The sequence below is a fragment of the Acinonyx jubatus genome, chromosome C2, assembly GCF_027475565.1.
Source record: "Acinonyx jubatus isolate Ajub_Pintada_27869175 chromosome C2, VMU_Ajub_asm_v1.0, whole genome shotgun sequence".
Taxonomy (NCBI): Eukaryota; Metazoa; Chordata; class Mammalia; order Carnivora; family Felidae; genus Acinonyx; species Acinonyx jubatus.
In genome coordinates, this window is record NC_069384.1 from 63,041,017 (window position 1) to 63,063,378 (window position 22,362).

Here is a 22,362-nt window from a genome sequence, read left to right on the forward strand (position 1 = left end):
AATAGGTTTTTCAAAAGAAGAAAGGCCTATCTTTGCCATAGTTAACAGATAGAACAAGGAACAAGAAAAAGAACAGATCTGAAAGCTAGCCTAACTGGGTTTTAGACCTGACTATAGTAACACCTATGTTACCTAGGCTGCAGGTTGTTAACCTGAAGTTCTATTCAAAACATATTTATACATTTTCCTATACACATTTCCTAGGGTGGAAGGTCACAGCTATAATCCAATTCTTAAGAGTCTATGAGCCATGAAATGTTAACAACTATTGCACAAATTAATTTATCTCTGCCTTGGTTTCCTCAGTTTTATAAAGGGAATACCAACATCTATCCACCTTTAATCATTGTGGGGATTTAAACAGCATACTGAGGAAAATATTTTGAAGAGTTAATGTTATTCAAATGTGTTTATTCCTTCATCTATTTGTTAGAAAATTTTAATGTCATCATGGAGTTTTGTATAAATTCATCAAACAACACAGTTCAAAACTTTGGCTCCTTCTCGAGCCTATAGGAGATAAATACAAAATTCTTGGAGCTAATGTATCATTGAAGAAGAAATATATTCTTATGAGAATGCATCTTGCTATTCTAAGGTGTCATTATTAAAAGGTAATAACAGTACTACCTACTCAGTGGTCACAGAACAATTTTAAAAGCCTCTTCTTTGAGGTAATATGCATCAGTGCACATTGTTTACACAATGTGACAAACGTAAGCCAAGAAATAAGGTCTTTTTAATGATATTACCATGTAAAGCAATGCAGCTAATTATTCTAACCAGAAGTTATGGTCAAAGGTGATTCTCAGAGTCCTTCAGATACCACTGTACATATTCACACATTCAAAAATATGATGAGCCAGCCATGTGCTTTTAGTTGCTATGATTTACTAACAATTGATAAGGGAAACTGATAAAACCCTTCATTAATTGATTCTGTTTCCCTGAGACAAACTCCTAGAAATTTGCTGTAAACATCTCATTAATAGGAATAGAGGAAAGAAAGATAATTAGCTTGTGTCATCAATCAAGTTTTCAACTTCTATATCCCAGTCAATGCTCTAAACATTCTTTCAGTATTTAAAGTACAGGAAAGCAAAAAACAACTCAGTATATGTGAAACCTCACAAGTATCAGTTGTAAATTAACTTACTTGAAACCAGCCAACTCTGAGAACATGCCACGGGCAGCAGTAAATTTTGTGCAAATCCTGTGGTAATTGACTGGAAAAATACCACCTCTTCAGAATCTCTAATTATGAAACTGTATGAAAACATTAGCACAAAATAGGAAACCATTGTGGAACTGAGTAAGCTTTGTATCTAATATGAAAGTGATATATAGAACCGCTAATTCATTGTGCGAATGATCACAAAATATTTTAATGTCATGAACATTAAACACTTTGCCTTTACAGGTATTGGTCTACTACAGTTATAGGTCTGTACAGCAAGCAGGATGCCAAAGACAAAAGGCAATAGAAATAAGAACGCAGGTGTACAGCAAAAATTTCACATCAGGAACGTGTCTGGGCTGCACCCAAGAGGTCAGGGTTACCATAGAACAATAAAATCGTATGTTGCCAGGATCTGTTTCACAGCATACTACAGGAAAAAGTGTTTTGTGTTTTTTAATTTAAGAGAAAACTATTGAAACTCAACACAAAGCACTAAAAAGATATTGAGGCCAAGTCACCAGATGAAGGAAATCTTTGGGGGCAAGAGTATTCCTGAAATTAACTAGGGCAAGTGGCTGCCCCTTTCACGCTGGATCTGGAGCGGTATCTCCAGGAAGAAAGTTGGAGAATTTGGAAATTTTATCACCATTTCTAAATCAGAACAAGTTTTCCCAAGCAGCTACAAAGACTTCATTTCTAGCAATGTGTTTTGTAACATCACTCATTAAGTGCTGCCTAAAGGAGATGTGCAATGGCTGGATGCCTGGGCATTAGCTTTTCAAGGAAGCCCTCAAAGTATGGGTAGCACTGAGCTACATCTGGCAGAGATTGATTCAAGACTTCTTTAAAGTAAAAATACACATGAGGGTGAATATTAGGTATAGACAATTTAGGGACATCCAGTGACCAGGTGTCTACCTGACCAGGTCACTGGCTTTAACAGTTTTGCTGATTTTCCCATGGTTTTTACTTAACATGATTAAATTCACATTCTATCCTAGACATTCAGATAAAAAAAATTATTTCTTCATTGGAAGTCCAGATCTAATGACAAGCTAGCTTACAACTTTGGTCTGTGGTTCCAAAGAGATATGCCTTTTAGGAAAGAAAGAGTTCAAAACTGGAAATTTCTCATTCGTAAAACTGGACAAGTACTGGAATCAGGATTTCAAGAATAAGGCTTCATATTAAAGAGATATTTGAAGAAAAGCCAAGTTCTGAGTTGAATATCCAAGATGTCATCTTTTAAGGGTTACAGGTGAGAAAACTGAGGCTCTCAAAGGTTAAAACTATCCTAATTCCAACAACCAGGGACTGCTTTAGCTGGTATTTGGACTCCATGTTCTTAAGCATAAACATGTCACCTACCAATACTCAAGAATTTTTTACGTTACAAGCTCCTAGAGAACTTATAATTTCATTTCTTATTAAAGGGAGAAAAACAGTATAAAAAACAAAACACAGAAGTAGCTACTATTGAATTGGATGTAATCAAACATTAAAATAAAGTAAAAAAAAAAAAAAATCCCTGTTCCAGTGCTGCTGGGAATGATTTCAATGAAGGGACTCACATTCTTAGCAACATCTGTAATGGAAAGAAAACCATTTCCTCTGCCCCCAGGCCTGGAACAAGATTAAGAAAAAGAGATGGAAGCCTACCCATGTTCTGCATTAAAACCAGTCTTCCTACCTGAGAGGAAATGGAGAAGAAAAAAAAAAAAAAAAACTTACTTTATTATTCCTTTTCTTCCTACTTCCTGATTCAGAGAATTCTCTGACCAACAGAAAGAGAGACAAACAGATACAGAGAATCCTCAGACAAATAGAAAACTGGGCAACCAACCCCTATGTATGGCACAAATTCACTCATTTTTAAAATGTTTTTATTTATTTTTGAGAGTGAGAGACAGCAGGAGCAGGAGAGGGGCAAAGAGGGAGACACAGAAACCTAAGCAGACTCAAGGCTCTGAGCTGTCAGCACAGTGCCCGATGCAGGACTCGAACCATGAGATCATGACCTGAGCGTGAAGTCCAATGCTTAACTGAATGAGCCACCCAGGTGCTCCGCTTCCTTCCTTCCTTCCTTCCTTCCTTCCTTCCTTCCTTCCTTCCTTCCTTCCTTCCTTCCTTCCAAGCAGTTAGAGTACAGGCTAATAAAAATTGTGCCTTTAGGGGCGCCTGGGTGGCTCAGTCAGTTAAACGTCTGACTTAGGCTCAGGTCATGATCTCATAGCTTCTGAGTTCGAGCCCCACACTGGGCTCTGTGCTAACAGCTTGGAGCCTGGAGCCTGTTTTGGATTCCTTCTGTCTGTCTGTCTGTCTCTCTCTCTCTCTGTTCCCCGCCCCCCCCCCACACACACACACTCTCAAAAAATAAACATTAAAAATTTTTTTTTTAATGTGCCTTTAAAACAATAGCCAAATTATGGAAAGAGCCTAAATGTCCATCAACTAATGGATGGGTAAAGAAGATGTGGTTTGTATATACAACAGAATACTACTTGGCGATGAGAAAGAATGAAATCTGGCCATTTGCAGCAATGCTAAGTGAAATAAGCCAGGCAGAGAAAGACAGATACCGTATGTTTTCACTCATATGTGGATCTTGAGAAACTTAACAGAAGACCATGGAGGAGGGGAAAGGGAAAAAAAAAAAAAAGGTTACAGAGAGGGAGGAAGGCAGGCAAACCATAAGAGACTCTTAAGGACTGAGAACAAACTAAGGGTAGATCAGGGGTGTGGGAGAGGGGAAAATGGGTGATGGGCAGGGAGGAGGGCACTTGTTCGGAGGAGTACTGGGTGTTGATGGAAACCAATTTGACAATAAAATATATTTTAAAAAAATTTTAATAAAACAAGATTAGCAAAAAAATAAACAAACAAAAAAAATGGTGCCTTTAATTAGGTTTACCAATTTTTTTTTCTCATTTCAAAAGAAATAAAAAATTTAGGAAAAACAACTTTTGGTTATTTTTATTTTCTCTTTACTCTTTTTACATATTCTTTTTTATAAGAGCAAGAAAATAGGCAGAAACCATAAAATTAAATCGCTGAGGAAAAACTGAGATAACTGATATATGTTTTTTAAAAGAACTCTACTGAATATCTAATAAATGAAAATTAAAATCACAGAAGTTTATCAAATTGACAAACATTTAAAAATAATGCTTAGCTTTAGGGTGAATTTAGATAACAATATGATATTCACATGATGTGAATATAAATTGAAAAATGTTCACACTATTAGAAACAGTATTTTCAAACCCAAGATTCCATCTCAAAGACTAAATCAAAGATGCAAATATTTGTATAAAACTCTATGTATCACAAGATTATTAAGAGAGAGAAAATTAGGGGAAACCTATCAAATAAAGTAATACTTTGATAAATTAGGCATGATGGGATGGTATCCAAACACTAAAGTTTTTAAAAACAATGACAGAGAGAAATGCCTACCACACCAATAAAATGACACAAAACCATTTACATTATATATGACTTTATGTGCTTAATTAAAAAAATATATACAAAAAGACATAAAAAGACTTGTAGTGATTTTGTAGGTTTTGAGAATATGTAGATCGTTTTTAATAATTCTTTATATTTCCCTATGATTTCTATGTATTAAAAAATTTTATAAATAACTTTATTCAGATGTTCAGAGTCAGAAAGAAATGCCAAGACAACGGAAGCACTTCAGCAAAGGTGGATAGGTGGGGATATGCCTCACCAAAATGATGAGAATATGACTGTAGCAAAGGGTACATGGGCTGGGGGAGGGGGCTGGAAATGTGACTGGACAGCTAATGCCTGAAAAATCTGGATGAGCCATTGATATTCTTGTACTGAGTAGTGATGTGATGAATGCCAAATTCTCATTGGATTAATATATGGCAGTGTGGCAGATGGACTGGGTGGAATGAGGAGTGAAGTATAGAAAAGAGTTATTAATTCAATCTACTAAATGCTTCTGGGAATGAAATGACAATCAGAAACATTCTGAGTTCCTCTTCCTGACAAAAGACATCATCAGAGAATCCACACATATTCCCCAAAGTAGAGCTCTGGAGAGATTTAATCAAGAACCAGTCAAGATGGTACAACCATGAGAGGGTATCATCCACAAGAGAAATTTAACAGGTTCTTCCTCTAATTTACATTCTTTTGGTGTAATATCTGAGAATCAGAGTCCTTCACTCTGCAATGTTGCTCTAATGGTCTCTTATCCTGCCTGTTTGCCTCCTAACATGACTGACATACTTCTGCTTTAGACACATTTCTGGTCCACCCCGCCCCTGTCTAGACTTGGAATGTCTACAAAACTTCCTCTAAATTAGTTTGCAGATTTCAAACAGACCTGATTTGAAACCTGGTTCACTCTTTACTAATTATATGGCCTCAAGTACATTGTGTAGTCTTTCTTTATGAGTAGAATGGGAATGATTCTACCAATTTTGACATATAATCATGAGGATTGAACTAAAAGAGATTATGGAATCAACATGATACATAATAGGGGCCCACGTATTATTTCCTCCATTCCTCATTTTATCTTCTGACACCAGAATGTGGGAGTCTCTAACAAAGACAAGAGCAAAAGCAGAGAGAATTGAAGAAACTGGAGACCAAAATTGTCACTCTTGCTATCACTGCTGTGTATTTGTCTTTTTTTGTAATGGTTATTATACCACTTTATCATCCCAGGGGATATGACTAGAATATTCAGTTGCAAAATAGCTTCAATATTAGAAAACCAATTTTTGTAATTTTGCCTAGTGGTTAAAAATAATTTTCTAGGAACCTTTAAACTTAAATCTGTATAATGTATATTTTCTTCTTCATAAAAAATAAGGTTTGGGGTGCCTGGGTGGTTCAGTCGGTTAACTTGTCCAACTTTTGCTCAGGTCATGATATCACCATTCGTGAGTCTGAGCCCTGCATTGGGCTCTGCATTGACAGCTCAGAGCCTGGAGCCTGCTTCAGATTCTTCATCTCCCTCTCTGTCCTTTCCCTGTTCAGGTGCGCTCTCTCTCTCTCTCTCTCTCTCTCTCTCCCCTTCTGTATCTCTCTCAAAAATAAACATTTTTGAAAAGGTTTAATGGCCACCAGGTAAGGTATTTTCCTTGCTCTTGTTTCTTTGCGTGTTTGTTTTGTCTTCAGTAAGACTGAGTAAACTTGGATCTATCCACCTTGTCTGGCTCACACCCTATTGTGATGACTAAGTTCCCATGTTGTTTGCTGGACCAGATCGAGAAATCTGTGGCCACAGAACAGAGTGAATCAAATGATATATGAGGAAATAAAATGCATGCTTTGGCCTCAGTGGCACTATGTATTGAGTTCAGCTGGCCACAGTGCAACCAAATGAGGAGAAATGTTCTAACTGCCAGGGAAAGTTTAAATGCGATGAAGCCTTGAAGATCGCTGCAGGACAGCATACTCTATTTTACCATATTTATTTTTCATGAGTTTTCTCTTGCCTGGCTTTGTAAAACATTTGCCCCAATAAATGATTTACCATGGCAGAAAAAATGCAGGAAATTGATCTGAGCTCACCTTCAAACATTATGAAGGCCCTCAAGTCTAATCAGGTTCCAGAGAGGATTCTGAGATGGCCAGCATTTATGAACAGAAAAGGGGAAAACACTCTAGGAAAACATCACAAAGACTAAACTATCTTTCATTTCATTTTAACATTGCCCATTCTGAATGTTCCTTCTTTGAAGGAAGGCCATTCACTTTAGATTTATTTTTAGTTAATGAAGGTAACCTTTTAAACTCCATTAGCAGCTTCTTTCACAGCCTAAGTGTAGAGATGCCTGTGGGATTTCAGAGAGAGACAACTTCTCTCTAGGAAGTATGTTTTTAAGAATGACCCAGGGCTCTGCTTCCACAAAAGCAAGATTCAGAATACTCCAGAAAGCCAACATTGAACTCCCCAAGAGCAAAAGGCTTAAGTTTAGAAAACCGTCAAATTTTTGAGAAATAAAAGTAAGCCAGAACCCCACAATCCCTGACTTTCTGCCCCTTTTATCACCAGGAAGTCCCATCCCAAGAGGGCACTGTGGTATCAGGGAGAAAGACGAGTCTGTATTCAAAGTAACTCTTTAACTAAGGCCTCTCTAGCTGTGAATAGAGAGGGATAAGCAGGCAAAGAACTCAACTCCTAACTGCAGTGCACAGAACTGGATGTCCAAAATTGAGTCGCACAGTGTAATAGGATCTATGGGTTGGGAAGTCAGATATGGATTTCAATTACAGCTTGTCTACTTAGTTACTAAATAAATTTACATTTGACATCCATTTGGTACTCCAGCTTTCATCCTATGCAGAAATTTCTGGGAGTTGGGGAAGAGGCAAAAGTTGAGATAAGGAAAATAAAGTGATCATGCTTAGAAAAAAATCACCCTTAATATTCCCACCAGTTACCTCTAAGACCTTTTCTAATTCCCTAGCTCGTGGATGTATTATTTTACCCATAAAATGTAAAGTGACCCTTAGTGAGAATTTCAGAGTCCATGGAAATAAATAGGGGACAATGATTTCATGTCGAAGTGAGGTCTCTGGGTGACGGGCTGGTGATTGGCTTTCATACCCCTAGCTCCAGGATGTGCTTCAAATCCTAGACTTGGAAACATTATAAATCATTCCTTGAAAAAGGCATCTGGGGTGTTCACAAATCTTTAAAACATGGACTGTTAAGTCCCAGAATTTGAAGTATCTACCATACTTGAGAAGGATTGTACAGTATTATAAATTAGTTTCCTCTATTTCTCAATCTAGAATTTATCCCTGAAGCACATTCTGTTGGGACCTAGGCAACTAAGACTTAGCGTCCTTTTGGAAAAATAATTTGGAGGAAGGGATATATAGTCCTTATGGAGGGATAAACTACTCAGCATTCATTGTGCTGACAGACATTTGGTATTTTCCCATATATGATTCTAAAGCATTCATTTAGATTATTATCAGCGATTGTGGTAATCCCAATAGATGTGTTGACCCATACTGTCATCATTAACATATATTAGTACCCAACATGGGTATGAAATCATAGTGAAGAAATGAGAGTCATCTTAAAATCACCTGATTCCTTCATTTGTTTGATAGCTAAAGGCAGAAAAAAAAACTTACACTTTCCAAATATGGACCATATTAATTTAAAAAAATCATTATGTAACTTTAGGCAACTGTAGACAAATTTACCCAAAAGTTAAGTAAATCTAGAGTCCAGTTTCTTTCCAGCTTCACTAAGTGATTTAGCTCTGCTAGTAGGGACTGCTATATATTTGTGAAACAACATAGAAAATCCATCCTCCTCTATATGTATGTCTCACCTAAACAGCTAGTTATGTGTGAATTTCCCTTAACTCACTGAAATAGATTCTCTGGTGGTCAATGAAATAAGTGAATCATTCTTTTCTTACCTTTATACCTACATCTTGAAAACAAATAAAATATTTCTATTTCCTTATATAGGCCAGCTCTTGGGCAACTAAATATTTTCTTGCCAAATTATTCACACTCCATTGCCCTTTTTCTTTAATCTACATGCAATACCTCAGCTGCTGGTGATGAAGAAAAGTACATCTTTCCAGGGACATAAAAATCCAGTACTAGACCAATGTGGTAATAGTGAGCACCATTGGTCAGATCCTTTAAGGTTTGTGATGATAACACCATTGGCTGAGCTTGTGCTACTTGCAAGAGACTTATGGCCATGAGAACTGTGCAGGCCATTTAAATAAGAACCTTGAGTCTGTTGTATTGAGCCAGCAAGAGCTTCTGGAAAAGTAAGGGACTATTCATTTTGCCACACCATCAACATGATCCTTGTGAATCTGCATTATCAACAACAGACAACAGTAGTTCTTTGGCACAGAAATAGCTAGATTTTAGGCAGAACAGCAGTCCAAATGGATTGGACTTGTTAAAAAGTAAACACTCTCCCCTTGCTTCACCTCATGCTTCCACCACCTCCCTCTTTATTTCTATCCACTACATGCAGCCCTCTTATTTTCCTGTGAAACCACAGTTTTCCTTCTCACTCTCCTGAAACCTTCAACCCCCAACTGCTTAATTCTCATTTCTGCCTTTCCCTTCCCTTCTGTGCCTCATTCTCTTCCTGTTTGTCTTTTAAATATCTTCATTTTTTTTTTCAGTGCATGCCTATTCCAAAGCTCACATATAAGGATTCATAGACTTCAAAGTACTTTCTCTTACTCTAATGAAGCTAATGCTTAAAAGAATACTATGTCATTGGTAGGAAGAGGTGCCATCTTCTTTTTTTAATGTTCATTTTGAAAGAGCGAGAGAGAGAGAGAGAGAGAGAGAGAGAGAGCGAGAGCATGAGCAGGGGAGGGGAAGAGACAGTGAGACAGAAAGAATCCCAAGCAGGCTCTGGGCCTGTCAGCACAGAGCCCCACGTGGGGCTCAGTCTGACAAACCTTGAGCTCAGGACCTGAGCTGAAATCAAGGGTCAGATGCTTAACCGACTGAGTCACCCAGGTGCCCCAACATCATCTTTATACAGATGAAGCTACAGGTTTCAATGGATCAAGTCTGCCCAAGTTTTCTCAATGTGTAATGCTGTGATCTAGAATTAGAACACCAACCCCAAGGTTTCTGCCTTATCACAGCTGCCTATTTCCATCTCTGACTGCTATGGCTGCACATCAAATTCCTTCAAATATAAGAAAATACACATAATATAGGAAACAGACTTGTCTTTAAGACAGTTTGTCCTGCTAACAGCAGAGCCACAAAACAACTATTGACTAATCCTCTGAGCCTCGGAACCTTTGGGCTGTTGCTGCAAAATACATCTTAATTAACCACAGAATCAAGAGATCAATGTGAGCCATTAGAAGCACAGTGCTTTACCAAGTGCAACACGTGATGGGAAAGCAGGTAAATCCACAGCACTCACCCAAAAATGCAAATGTGCACCAATAGAGTTACACAGCCTGAAGATCATACCTGTAACAAGCTGAGCAGTCACACTTCAACAGTAGAGGGCTAAGCACTAGATTTTTTTTAAAAATTTTTTAAATGTTTTTATTTATTTTTGAGACAGAGAGAGACAGAGCATGAGCAGGGGAGGGGCAGAGAAAGAGGGAGACACAGAATCCAAAGCAGGCTCCAGGCTCTGAGCGGTCAGCACAAAGCCCGACGCGGGACTCAAATGCATGGACGGTGAGATCATGACCTGAGCTGAAGGCAGACCCTTAACTGACTGAGCCACCCAGGCACCCCTAGATTTTTTTTAATGACTAACAAAAACACTAATGCCAGCAGCCATTTGGAATAAATGTGCGTGCTAGGATAATAAACCTGTATTAGGTCACCAATTACCTGTTTGATCTCTTTAACTCCTTTCCCACAATGGATTTACCCTTTCAATTTTCAGGTTTAACTGATTTCTAAAGTTTACTGTAATTTCAACTGATGCACATATAAAATTATCTATATAATCTAGTTGTTTCACATAGAAAAACTACATCCACATATTAAGGATTCTTTTCAATATTTCCGATTCATTTTGTAAAAGTAAGTTAGATTAGTGGATCTTCAAAATCACTCTCCAAAACCAAGTTGTTAATTTCCTCATTTTCTATGCTTGAGAAGTTGATAGGAAATTCATCAACATGGCAAAATCTAATGTCCAGATCAGTCCAAAATGAAGTACAGTGCTATAATCTATTTTACTCAGAAGATATGATCATGTTCTTTCAAATATTGGGCTGTTTTATCTCCTACACCAATCATGGCCTATTCTGGAAATATACTAATCATTCTAGAATGTTCTAAACTGCATCTGTGCCAACTGCTATGTTTCATCAAAATATTTCAATTCAGAAAATATTTCCCATTAGAATAAATAAATGTAAGCAAATTCCTTTCTGGCCATAACCACGAAGAAAAACACTGACATGAGATACTAATGTCTAGCTTTAGTCCACATAATTCTTACACACCATTAAGCTTTTCTAGAACTTTCTGGTGAATTGAAAGAAAACTGCAAAAATAATTTTTTCTGAACATTAAACTGATGTACATATTGATGCTTAAATTTAAAAAGCAGAACACTATGGAATGAATAGAGGATTCTCCATAAAGAAAATTTTTTTTAAATTTAACAGATTTTAGGAAAATGAGGAGGTACAGGGTAGTCATAATGATTTGGGAGTATGGACTCTTTTTCTAGACAAAGCATTGCAAAAAGCAGGCACAGATAAAGAGTCAGAGAGGGTGTTGGTTTATTAGTTGTCTATACTATCTTATATCACATGGTGGGTTTAGTTATTGACTTATTGATTAGTCACAGCATTTCCTTTCAGCAGTTACACAAAACTCCTTGATCTATAAAATCAGGTTGTGAATCCTGCAAGAGAATTCATTTATTCTATTTCAAACTTGTTTCTAAAAATGCTTGAAGCTAAACTATACTGTTTATTAAAATACAGAAACAAATATTTGGAAGTAAATATTTTTAAGACAAATAAAATAACCCTCATAAATAGTGGCTACTTGTTATTGAGTATTATTATTACCCCCATTTTGTAGATGAGGAAATAGCCTCAGAAATGTTGATTTACCTTTGATTACACAACTTTAAATAGCAGAACTACATTTCAACTGAGATAACCCAGTCCCAGATCCTTTAACCACCAAACAATATGGCTTCTTTTTCACCCAGTTTTTTCAATGTCATATTTTAAAGTTCAAAAGTACCATTGGTGCCACCATAAATTTGATCTTCAATCTCCAACACTTTACCATCCTGGTGTGGTCACCCACTTCTACTCTACATAATACTATTCTAAACTATTTTCTTAGGTCCTTGATCATCTCTGCCTTAAACCATAGCATCACAAGAACTCATACTTTTCACAGGAAAGTGATTCTCTCCAGTCTGAACTATCTCAACTTTCCCCTAATGACTCTCATAACCTACTTCACATTTTTGCAGTAACTCACCGGAGAAGAAAAAGAAAACTTTATCCAAATTTAGATTAAGCTTTCTACCTACATTCTTGTTATCAAAATACTCCTTCCTCCCCTGGGACTCTTCTTTTTCAGTGACCCTTTCTAACAGTTTAGTCTTTTTCTCCCTACATCTTCAGAATCCTCCCATTACATACATGACCCTTCCCGATTGCACTGACATTACTCTTCTTTCTCCTCAGTCTTAGCCAAATCCCTGCAAGTACAATTACTACTTTCTGTCTCCACTTCTTTACTTCATTTCATATACCATGTTATTAAGTATTTTGCTCCTCTCCAAATTCACCGGTAAAGGTCATAATTACCCCATTATAAAAAATATAATGTATTTTTTTCTAATCTTTATTTGTACTATGTGAAATTTACAATTTTAGGCCTACCATATTCTTCTGATTACCATCCTCACTCCCTGATCTCTCCTCAGTTTTTTTGATACATTACCCTCTGAAAAACTTTTGTATAAATACATTTCCTTAATTTTTATGGTTTTTGTCTCTGTTATCCCTGTAAACATTTTCCCCCCTAGGCTGAATGCTCTCCTGCATTCCAGATGCAAATATATGACTACTTACTACACAATGAACTATTTCCCGACACTTAAACTCAATACTCCTTATGGTATTAGCCAGCCTCCAAGATGGTCCTAATGATCCATGCCTCCTTATGTCATACCCTTTTGTTACCCTCTCCCACATTAAATTGTGCTGACCTAAGTAACCACTGGGATACTAGAGAAATGGTATGTGTGAATTATAAGGCTTCATCATAATGATGAAGATATCATTATGATTTCTTCCTGGATTCTCTTGCATTACTTGCTCTAGGAGAAGTCAAATACCATGTTAGAAACCAATGTGACAAGAAACTAGTCTCCTACCAACAGCCATGTGAATGAATCCTCTTAGAAATAGATACTCCAGGGGAGCCTAGGCGGCTCAGTTGGTTAAGCATCTGACTCTTGATCTTAGCTCAGGTCTTGATCTCAGAGTCGTGAGTTTGAGCCCCCACCTCCCATTGGGCTCCAGGCTGGGTACAGAGTCTTATTAAAAAAAAAAAAGGGAAAGAAATAGATCCTCTATCCCCAAACCTTCAGATAGCTTCAACTGTGTACAACATCTTGACAATAAACTCATGAAATATCCTGAGCCATAACAATTCATCTAAGCTGTGCCCAAATTCCTTACTCAAAGAAAATGTGAGACAATATATGCTTGTTATTTTAAGCTGCTAACTTTGGGGATAACTTGTTATTCAGCAAACTAAATCTTCCTGAACACTTCCCCTACCCCTTTCGGTGTATTCCCTTTCTCAGTTATTGGCAATACTATCCACCAAGTAATCTAAACCACATAGCTGATTGTGTCACCAACTCATCCCGTCGTACCTCCTTTATACCCTATCTCCAGTCAAGATCCAGTTCTATCTAATCTCCCTCCATTATAAAAGTCTTGAATCCATCCTACTATCAGCAACTCTGCCTAGTTCCTGCCTTCTATGTTTCTCTCCTGGATTATATCAAGAGACTGTTTCCACAACATTTCTAATCTATCCCTCATGCTCTTTAAATTGATGCTTTAAACACAACCAGCAGATCATATTCTTCAAAATCAGATCCTTAATGGTGCCTCATGTGGTCTCAGGACACTTGCTTGTAGCCTTATGTCTTGCCACCACCTACTAAACCTGATATTCCATGGCCCAAACTGTTTCAGGATTGTAGGGGTTTTTTTGTTTTGTTTTGTTTTTACTTATATAACAATCATTGATTTCATTTTGTTGGTGGTGTTTGGATTTTTTTTCTTAATTCAAGTTAACATATGCTGTTGTATTGGTTTCAGGAGAATTTAGTGATTCATCACCTACATGTAACACCCAGTGCTCATCCCAACAAGTGCCCTCCTTAATGTCCATCACCCATTTACTTCATTCCCCCACCTACCTCCCCTCCAGCAACCCTCAGTTTGTTCTCTGTCTTTACCAATCTCTTATGGTTTGCCTCCCTCTCTGTTTTTATCTTATTTTTCCTTCCCTTCCTCTATGTTCATCTGTTTGGTTTCTTAAATTCCACATGAGTGAAATCATATGGTAGTATTGGTCTTTCTCTGATTGACTTATTTCACTTAGAATCCACTCTAGTTTCATCCACATTGTTGCAAATGGCAAGATTTCATTCTTTTCGGTTGCCAAGTAATATTCCATTGTGTGTATGTATGTGTGTACATATATATACATATATATGCCATGTCTTCTTTATCAATTCATCAGTTGATGAACATTTAGTTTGGGGCTTTTAAAGCTTTTTTTTTTTAAGTCATGATTTTCTTCTTTCTTCCCCTTTCCTAATTGCTTAGGAATTGTCACCTGTGACAACAAAACTGAAAAATCATTTCTTTAATAATACTTCTGTACATAATTGACACTTTGTCCTTAAAGTACTATACTGTGTCCTCTATACAATTCCATCAAGACATTTAAAAATTTTTTTTTAACATTTATTTATTTTTGAGACAGGGAGAGACAGCATGAACAGGGGAGGGTCAGAGAGACAGGAAGACACAGAATCTGAAACAGGCTCCAGGCTCTGAGCTGTCAGCACAGAGCCTGATGCAGGGCTCGAACTCACGGACCGCGAGATCATGACCTCAGCCGAAGTCGGATACTTAACCGACTGAGCCACCCAGGTGCCCCATGACATTTAATGTTTCGATATACATTTGTTAGCTTGTAGGTCTGCCTTCCACTGTACTAAAAACTCATGGAAGATGTAGATTATGTCTTTCTTGTTTCTCCAGGGTTTGAGAGAAGGCTTGGCACGCACTGGACGCTCAATAATTGCTTGAAAAAATAAATGATCTTGACCAGTTAATTTCATTTCAGATTAGATGATTGGCACTCGAACAGATATAAAAGAATAAATATAAACATCTCACTAGGAATGGCAAGTCTTAATACAACAACAACAACAAAAAAAACCTTTTCATTCAGGTTAAGGTACACAAGAATAAGTAGAGTAAAAATACATATTTCCATCTCATTACTATTACTATGCAAATATATCCATAAATGCTTGTCCTATATTCATACCATGAAGACAACCTGGAAGAATAAAATACACAAAATATATCAGTTTGTTGTTTTTTGTTTTGTTTTGTTTTGTTTTCCTTTTAAGCTGTATGGAATTGCTCAAAAGAGAGAATAGGAGTAGGGAGTATTGAAAAAAAAAAAACTTGATTCTTTACAATTATACTTCTAATATAATCCCATATATTCATGCTTGATCATTCATGTTCTTTTAAGAAACAGATTGCTGCCAGCTAGAGCAATACTAAATCATTGACCTCCAGGAGTTTCATCACGTTTTAACATTATCTCTAGCACAGATTCTATCTTAGGCTTCATATAAACTTAATACTAAAACTGTCTCTTGTAAGATTTTAAGAATAACATTAATCAAATCAATCCACAACAACATTGGAAAGACTTTGTATCATCATTTGTGAAAATACATTTTTAAGATAATGCTTGTTATTATAGATTCTCATATATTGAATGTAAAAATGTTTTAACTGTTATTAAAAATTTATTTTTCACAAGGGAACTAGAGATGGCACTGTGCACTTTTAAAAAGATAAACAAGTGTTTGAAGAGTGCTATACTTGCCAACGAGAATAGAAGATTTGTATGGCTCTTAATTGAAAACTTTTTTCTAATTTAGACATCTTGATAATTAGCAAATAATGTGAAATGAAGAAAAGGGGTAAACTAAATTCAAGAATTGATAAAAGGGTGGGGGTGAGGGAATAAAGCCACAGGGCTAAGTAAAAAAAAAAAAAAAAAGCCACAAGAAACAGAATTAGATTTGGAGGGGTAGGAGGCAAGGATGTGTGACCAAAGAACACAAAAATCTAGGTGATGGGAGAAGGAAAACAGCCAAAACAGCTACACCTGACTGAGGATTTACTCATTTAATCCTCACTAAGAGGCAAGACCAATTACTAGCCCATTTTATAGATGGGGAACCTGAGATATAGATCTAGCAAGTAGCAGAAGTAGGACCAAGCATTGATTTCAACAGTTTTCAATTGCTAATAGCTGTCTTCGGTCCTAAGAATTAATGCTGCAAGCAGGCGTTTGTTTATTATTGGGTCATGATATTACCGTGGCTATGCAAAGAAAGACACAATAAAGTCTACTGAGAACTTAAGAATGAACATAGCAAAGTGACATTCCTCAGAGCCCAAAAAAATCTCTCATCTCCCTGACAAAACTTTTCAGAGGATTATAAATATATTTTATTAGCATCTTTGTGGGATTTTGACACGTTCATCAACATTGGTATTTTTTAACCTACTGTCCCAGCAGAGCAATAGTATCTTTTTACAGGGCAAACCAAGACAGGTCAACTAAAGGAAGGAAATGAGGTTGCCTTAAGTCCAAGTGGGCAAGTAGAGCCAAGAATCCTGGAGGTCACCAAAAGAAGGAAGGAACAGGAGGTTTAATGAATGTGTTGTTAGTGAACAGAGTAGTTGCCTGAGTTGAGACATTTATTCTTATTCTCTCGCAGTATGTGGGCAGCTTTGCGTGAACACGTGCTGAATAAGATCAGGGCTTACTTCACACTGACAAAGTGTAGAAAGTCTATGAAGGGGCAAAAACAAGCCCGATCTCTTTAATGCCTGTCAGAGTGGAAGCAGCGTATATTTAATCTCTTACACAGTATGTGTGAAGATTAAGTCCTGTGTATAGCTTCAGGTTCTTTGAGAGCTGTATGGCATGTAATCTCTAACTCTATTCTTTCCACAAATACTTTGATGATCCCCTTCTCACTGCCCCCACCATACAGATCTACCCAAAGACAGAGTAGCTTTCTTGGATAAAGCTTTAATCTTAAAAAAAGCCCTGAGCATGTCAAGGGTCACAGGACAGGTAACTGAAGTCCAGGAAAAATTGGGGGGTAGCAGTTCAATAGAGTATTAATCCCAGGTTAAATCCCTAGGTGTAAAAGGTAACCTAGACTATGCCTTCTAACATACATATTTGTTTTCCCTCCTTCCACCCCAAGATCCCTCAATGATTCTGGGAACTACCACACAAAATATTGTGTGGAGGACAACTTGTGAGCGGGCTGACAATAGGGACTCCAGCAGATATTCCCTCATGGACACTGTAGTGCTGCACTCCTTGTGCTGCAGTCTTATTAATCTGCTTTTTAAGGACTCAGGGTGCTATTTGGGAGACAGCTGTTAAGGCTAATGATGCCAAGGAAAGTTAAACTCTTCTCTACGTGAGCCCTTCTTGTGTAAAGACCCAGGAGAGTGATAAGGGATGGTGTTTTTCCTTTGGTCCCCAGGAGGCCATGCTACTGAAGTTCTCTCAGCTGTAAAGGGAGAAGGAGACTTGTATTGAGAATCTAAAAACATCCCATGATAGGGTGGCTATACTTAGGGAGGAAAATGACAAACTCCTGATTTCTCTAGGCATACGTTGATGTATGATTTATGTAATAACTATCCCACAGGGCACTCAAGAAGAATAGAAGACAAAGGGTCTGCCCTCAGAACACACAGTCTACTTAGGTGATAATGTGAGGAGTTTCTACAGATGTTGATGTCAATCTGTTCAGCAAGGTACACTGGGGGTTCCTGTACTTGTAGGAAAATTGGGACAAATGTTGTCTAAATTCCCTTCCAACACAAAGATTCTATGTTATTCCTCAAAATCAAAAAAAAATGTTTTATTGTTACCTAATTGTGAAATATCCCTGCTTAAAGTAATAATACAAGAAGAAATGATAAAGAAGCTACTTAACATTTTGGTAAACCTCACTGCATATTTATCTCATCATATTAAGGATCAGGTTTATCATAAACCAGGCATTATATTAAATAATTTTAAAGAGAGCCAAAGCATAAGAGGCTCTTAAAAACTGAGAACAAACTGAGGGCTGAAGGGGGTTGGGATGGAGGGGAGGGTGCGTGATGGGTATTGAGGAGGGCACCTTTTGGGATGAGCACTGGGTGTTGTATGGAAACCAATTTGAAAATAAATTTCACATTAAAAAAAAGGGAATGGGGATGAAAGAGGTGGTGAAAACCTTAAAAGAAAAATAATGTTTTATGTTTGTTTATTTTTGAGAGGAAGAGAAATAGAGAGCAAGTGGGGTTGGAGAGAGGCAGAGGGAAAGGGAGGCAGAATCCCAAGCAGGCTCTGCACTGTCAGCACAGAGCCCCACGTAGGGCTCAATCTCATGAACCGTGAGATCATGACCTGAGCTGAAATCAACAGACACTTAACCAACTGAGCCACCCAGATGCCCCCAAATATTTTTACACTTATGATCTCTTTATTGTTCATGGTAACTCTCTGAGATAGGTTCTATTATTTCCCCTTTTTACAAATCAGAATACTGAAGCATAGAAAAACTAGTTTACTCACAGTTACACAGCTAATAGGAGGAACATCTAGAACTAATATTCTGGTCTGATGCCAAAGCCCACATGCTCCCCACTATGCTATATGGCCTCAGGATTGCCCAATGAAAAACAGCTATCCACATGTTGTTTTCTACTTAGAGAACATAAATGCAATCTTAACGGACATTACACTTTGGGACATTATTTCTTTTACCCAATAGTCCACTGTGAACATGACTCTAGGTCAATAAATATAGATCTGAATCTATTTTAAACCTATACTAGTAAGAGTCCATAATTTTATACACATCATATAAAATATTTTATTGGTTCTGTTAATTAAATTTAATTCAATCCAATAAACACTTATGGAGAATCTGTTAGGCATGGCGTGAGAAGAAATGATCTGATCACAGTTTCTGATACAGTTCTCCAGTGGTTTACCATCTAGAGTTCAAATCTCCCCACCTCACTGGATATACCTCTCATTTTCCAGGCCTTAAATTCAAGGGGATTTTGTAGATATTGGGTGAATTTAGCATAGCAGAGACAACCCAATAAGGTAATTTTAGGGAAAGTTTAGGGATTATCTCTAGCCTAGTTAGTCTCACCTCTGAATGAGTGATCAATAGTGTATTATAGTAGCTCCTAACTAACGCTAGGGTCATTCCGTATCTTGCAAGCCAGTATAATCAAGTGGCATCAGAAAGAATGGAATAAGCCTGTCAGTGAAAATTGGGTGGTTAGGAAATCTATCACATTTTATTGTCCCATTGAATTATGATGTACCATCCTTTACCTCTTTGTAAGGCTTGCCATTGGCTCACATTAGTCTCGCAGTGTTTACTCCTTCTATTGTTCAACCCTTTCTACATGTTCTTGATAAATGCAGAAATATAAATACTCTCTGTCAAGAGGAGATTATCATGATAATGGATAAGGGTTGATGGTTGTCAGTTTAATATTAAGAACCATTTTAATATTGGAAAGTAAAATAGTGTAGTGGCTTAAAACTTTGGTTAGGGTCCCATCCCAGCTCCAATACTCAATTTCTGTGTAAATGTGAGCTAATGTATTTACCCTTTTTCTACTCCATGGCTTCGGGACAACTCTGGTACTTACCTAGGCCTTTTGGGGGACTACATGAATTGAAGCCTTTAAAACTCTCCCAACCAAGTGTGACACATAATAAGTGCTCACTAAACACTACTTTATGATCTTAAACATCTTAAACTCCTCTCCAGCACTGATTATTCATGTTCTGTAATAGTGCCCACTTCCCTTTAAAAATATTAAAAACTGGAAGAAAAATAATGAAAATGGCCATTATAAAGTGTTTTAAATAATTGCATTCAAATATATTCATCTGCTCACTGGATATTTCCAGTTGGATACCCAATAATTGCAGCAAAATAAATATATTTAAGATTTTAAAAATTCATTTTTCCAACCCCCTTGCACAACCATTTATCTTAATTCCTGTTATTTTCACTTTTCAATCTTATTCTTGTATTCTCATCCCTATTCAGATCAGCTCATTCTTCCTAGGCTCTTCTTCCAAAGCTGGCTCTGTCTGTGCCTGTTTATTTAGAATCTATATTCTGTTATGAACGAATTCCTTCACATCTTTTATGAAGACTTCTTCCTCTTGCTAAATATGGTTTGAACAAAATTACCATGTGACATCCAGTCTTTTCTAAATTTGTTACCTGTCCCTCCCCTGCACCTTACCACCTCCATCAACTAGCAGAGCTGGGATGAGAAATCTGCTTATTCTTTGCTCCCTGACATGCTTCAAACCCACTTTCCAATTTTATTGTCTTTGACGCTCCCTTTCTCTTCTGGTCTCTGGTCAATACTCTGGCTCATAATTCCTCAATGTCCAGGAGATTCTCTCGTGTGATGGTTCTTCAACCTTAGCACCCCCCAGTGGCACCACCCCTTATCTTTTATCATCATTTGAAATTACTCTGCTTCAAAAATCTCAAATCTTGTATTCTCTCTCAGTCACTCAGCAGATTTTGTTTTCTACCTACTATGTTCCAGATAATGTGTTGTACAGGGTACAAAGAACAATCCATCCTAGTCTCTGCCCTATGGGGCCCTATTTCCATCCTTTCACTTTTCCTACTTCTCCATCCTACAAAATGCAATTTTCATCCTCATCCTCCAGTTTCTTCACCCTCATTATTCTATCAGTCCACTGGTACAATTTTGCCTTATGTAGCTGAACTCTGTCTATGGTCAAACATTTCAGAAGTAAACAGTACCAAATAAAGGTGCTCAGCCTTCCAACATACCAATCTGGTAATCCACGACTGTGCTACCTCTCATAAAACTGTTCTATCCCAAAGTGTTTGTGGCAAAGACACAAGAACACTGACTTAATATAAGCTACAATACGTTTCTTGGCCTGGCAATTCTCTACGCACTCCTTGTTTGCCTTTTTTTTTTTCCAAGTTTATTTTTTAAGGCGGGGAGGGGCAGAGACAGAGGGAGAGAGAGAATGCCAAGCAGGCTCCACACTGCCAGAGCAGAATCTGACACAGGGCTCACACTTACAAACCACTAGATTATGACCTGAGCCGAGATCAAGAGTTGGATGCTTAACCAGCTATTCCCCAGGCATCCCAGTGCATTCTTTGTTTGAATATCAAAGGCACAAAAGCATAGGAGAACAAGATTAAATAACTGGCAGCAGAGTATATGACTATAGCTCGTCCTAGGTACAACACAGAGGCTCAAGCCCCAGCACTGGGGCACAGGACATAATGGGAGCATCAGAAAGGCTGATGTGATTCTGAGTCACCCATACAAATGAAGTTTCATAAATTTCTCCTCCCTAGAGACAGAACTATCCCAAAATCTGGCCTAGGGTAAGCTTACAGTCTGAAGCAGGTAATTCTAGCTCTTCTTTATTATCTAACCCCTACCAGCCCACAAAAGTCCATACTGCACTCTCTATTGCTAATTTTGGCCTCAAGTACATGCCATCTCTTATCATTATGCACTGTTTCATATGAATATGACTTGTATTCTTATATAATCTGTGAACTTACAAAAGGCAGGCTCTGTATTTTTTATTTCTTTTTTATCCTCTCCATTTCCAGCTGTACAGAGTATGAAGTCAATAGATACCTAGTGAGTGCTGGAAAAAAAAAACTGGACTAACAGGATGAACAAAACTCTAAAACTTTTCCATTTGGTCCCATTTCAATGAATCCCTACATTATTTCTCTACTGTCAGTGAGTCTATGCATTCCTACCAATAACATGCTTGAAAATGAATCACTCTTAGAGAAGGAAAAATACCTATGTGCAAGATGTATGCTGAAACACAATATATAGCAATAAAAACTATAAATAGCCAACATTCCTCTTAAGAAATTTGGAGAAATGTTTGAGATGTAATTAATGTAATTCTCCATCATATGTTTGGAAATTATTTATACTGTGTCATTTCTGAAATTCACTACTTCTCCAGCATTTGAGATTCAAAAACCACTCTTTTCTCCTAATGCTTCTCTCCCTACTGCTCATCCCGGCCTAGGGGCCATTAACTATCTCACATGTCCTCTATAGTATAATACTATACTTGACTTCCCATGTAGTAGAACACTGTATTCAACTAGAACATTTCATTTGCATCTTGTACATTTCATCTTGAAAGAAGGTTAAAGTCCTAAATAACATTCTCAAACATGGAGAATATTTTCTTCCCAGTCTTCTCTCATTACCAGATGTCTCCATCACCTGGACTCC